The sequence below is a fragment of the Macaca mulatta genome, chromosome 6 (genome assembly GCF_049350105.2).
Source record: "Macaca mulatta isolate MMU2019108-1 chromosome 6, T2T-MMU8v2.0, whole genome shotgun sequence".
Lineage (NCBI taxonomy): Eukaryota > Metazoa > Chordata > Mammalia > Primates > Cercopithecidae > Macaca > Macaca mulatta.
The window spans coordinates 82,266,256-82,270,080 of NC_133411.1; positions in this window are offsets into that span (position 1 = coordinate 82,266,256).

The window sequence follows — 3,825 nt, forward strand, 5'->3', positions numbered from 1 at the left end:
GGTAGGAGATGCAAGATGTAGTAATTTGTCCTTCATTTTATTTTTTTAATTTTTAAAATATTTAACATTTCTTTCTTTCTTTTTTTTTTTTTTTTTTTTTTTTGAGACGGAGTCTCGCTCTGTAGCCCAGGCTGGAGTGCAGTGGCTGGATCTCAGCTCACTGCAAGCTCCGCCTCCCGGGTCAATGCCATTCTCCTGCCTCAGCCTCCCGAGTAGCTGGGACTACAGGCGCCTGCCACCTCGCCCGGCTAGTTTTTTTTTTTTTTTTTTTGTATTTTTTAGTAGAGATGGGGTTTCACTGTGTTAGCCAGGATGGTCTCGATCTCCTGACCTTGTGATCCACCCATCTCGGCCTCCCAAAGTGCTGGGATTACAGGCTTGAGCCACCGCGCCTGGCCTAAATATTTAACATTTATTTCTTAATTGACTAATACAACTATATATATTTATGAGGTATAATATGTTTTGATTATATGTATAAATTGTGAAATGGCTAAATTGAGCTAAATTATCATATGCATTACCTCACAGCTTTATCATTTTTTTGTGTTGAGAACACTTAAAATCTACTCTTTTGGCTATTTTCGAGCGTACAATATATTGTTGTTAGCTATGGTTACGATGTTGTATAATAGATTGCCTGGACTTATTCCTCCTGTTTAACTGAAATTTTGAACCCTTTGACTAATATCTCCCCAGCACCCTGCCCCAGCCCCCTGTAACCAGGTTTCTACTCTCTGCCTCTATGAGCTCAGCTTTTTTAGATTCCACATGTAAGTGAGATCTTGTAGTATTTGTCTTATCTTCCACTTTAAAGATGTCCTCGCATTACCTCAGACCACTGGATCCTTAAAATCCTTCAGGATGAGGTAAGACCTTGAGTTTCCTCGGGGTTTATCTTCCATCCTCTGGAATGCAGGTACCTTAAGAAGGCTTCCAGTAGACTTCCTGCTTCTTGCTCATTCAGCCAAATTAATTTGTTTTAATTTAATTTAATTATTAATGATAATATATATCATTAATATAGTGCACAAATATGATGCTCTGGACAATGTATATATGGTGGGGCTTAGAGCATTCCTACAACGTTCTCCAAAAATTCTGAAAAAACAAAAACAAAACAAACAAAAACCAAGCAACAACAACAAAAACAAGAATAAGCCATCTTTTAAAATCTCGAAATCCTGATTCTACATACTTAGTGTAGGAGCACGTCTTAGGTGTCCTTGAAGCAGTTTTTAAAATACCCCTTTGAAATATCAGCATGGGCCTAATTTCATGAAATGGTGTCTATTGTCTTTATGCTGCAGCCAAAGCTGAGACTGCAAGAACCTTATTTTACTTTCCATTACACATAAATATCAATTTCCCGCTTAAAAGTGTTCAATTGTGTTTTTAAAAATGAGGGTAAATTTTATTCAATCATTAGCGAAAATAGGATCTTATAATTTGTGTTCAAGTTTAAAAAATTTTAAAAGTAACCTTCTGTTCATCTCAGTCCATCATGTAAATTTTAAACCTGACAAAGGGGGCTTCTGTACCTCTCAAAAGAACAAAAGACGGTGTGGTGCACTGCAACCAGGTGGGGCGATGCTTTGGCCACAACCTTGTGATTTAAATAAAAAGATGGTACTGTTAGACATGGTTTGTCTGAAGCCGAGCTTAAAGTCTCTTTGCTTTTTTTTAAAAAAAATTTTTTTGAAATAAAATCCAAACTCTTTACCATGGATTTCAACAGACTGGCCCCTTACCCACTTACCCAACCTCATTTCACGTCACTCCCTTCATCACTCACTCCATTTTGGCCACAGAGGCACTTCACTTCCCCAAATACACATATTTTCTTTTTACCTTGGGCCTTTGCCTCTCCTGCTTCTCTGAGTGGAAGGCTCTTCCTTTCGCTGTTACATGGCTGTCTCATTGTCAGCCTTTAGGTCTCAACATAACAGCTTTTAATAAATATCACTTCTTCAGAGAGTCCTTCTCTACCGACCTCATCTAACATAAGCCAAGTACTACCTGTCTTGGCATTCTCTGTTGTAGCACCTTGTATTAAATGTTCCTGTGGCTTAGCATAATTTGTAATTTTTTCTTATCTGACTCTTGCTAAACTGTAAATTCCATGGGGGTGGCCTGTTTCCATGTTTTGTCCTATGCTACACCCAGAATCTTGTGTATTATCCTTTATATTAGTTTGCTAGGGCTACCTTAACAAAGTGTCACAGACTGGGTGGCTTAAACGACAGAAATTTCTCTCCTCACAATTCTAGAGGCCAGAAGTCTGAGATCAGGATGTCAGCAGGGTTGTTTTCTTCTGAGGCCTCTCTCCTTAGCTGTCTTCTCCCTATGTCTTCACATGACCATCCTTTGTATAATTTTCTCTTCTTATAAGAACACAAGTTATATTAAGTTAGTTCCACCCTAGTGATCACATTTTATTTTATTTTTTATTTTACTTTATGTTCTGGGATACATGTGCACAACAGGCAGGTTTGTTACATAGGTATACATGTGGCATGGTGGTTTGCTGCACCCATCAACTCGTCAGGTTTTAAGCCCCGCATGCATTAGGTATTTCTCCTAGTGCTCTCCCTCCCCCAGTTCCCCACCCCCTGACAGGCCCTGGTATGTGATGTTCCCCTCCCTGTGTCCATGTGTTCTCATTGTTCAACTACCACTTATGAATGAGAACATGCGGTGTTTGGTTTTCTGTTCCTGTGTTAGTTTGCTAAGAACGATGGCTTCCAGCTTCATCTATGTCCCTGCAAAGGACATTAACTCATTCTTTTTTATGGCTGCATAGTATTCCATGGTGTATATGTGCCACATTTTCTTTATCTAGTCTACCATTGATGGGCATTTGGGTTGGTTCCAAGTTTTTGCTATTGTAAATAGTCCTGCAGTAAATGTATGTGGGCATGTGTCTTTATAGTAGAATGATTTAGTGACCACATTTTAACTTAATTAATTTTTAAAGATTATCTCCAAATACAACACAGTCACATTGTGAGGCACTGGGGTCAGGACTTCAATGTATGAATTAGGGGTGAGAGCTCAATTCACCTCATAAAACCCTGGCACATAATAGGCACTGCATACATATCCATTGAATGGATAAATGGTTTCAAAATTATCATTGAGTTCAAGGATTGTAAAACAGAAAAGTAAAGGAAGCTTGAAGCTTGTCCAAGGTGCCCACTCTAGAGATGTGTACTGTAAGTGGTTTGGATTGAGCAGTGGTGTCTGTGATTTTTATAACTTTCACGGGTGATTCGAATGCATAGTCAGTCTTACACTCACTAATCCATTTCAGTCACCCTAATTTTGAAGAAAGAAAGGCCAAGGAAGTTTAGAGATGTGACCAAGATAATACAATTAAAGAGTTAAGATAATACAATTAAAGAGTTACAGATTTAGTATGTCAACTTAAACACCTGGCCTCTTGTGCTATTTTCAGTGCATTGTATTTAAAGGTAGCCACATTTTCCTAACTAATGCTAAAATTATCCACAACGTAGACTTTAAATTGTGAAGAAAAATGAAGTCAGCACTCCCGGAGTATGCCACTGTTCTTTCATTTGCGTAAGTCAATGTTTTGCAAAGCGGGTACACTTGTTCAGCAAAGCAGCAAGTGTTAGCAAACCTCCTCCCATTGTAGTAAATCTTTATTATACATAGAATACAGTTACAGTCTACAGGAAAGTGTGTCAATCACTTTCTCCTAGGATAGGCAGAGTGGGGACAAAGCCTAGCCATTGCTTTGGAGTGTGGCAACAGCCTAGAAGACGTCAAAGATGGTGCTTACCTGCATACAAATGCCTACAC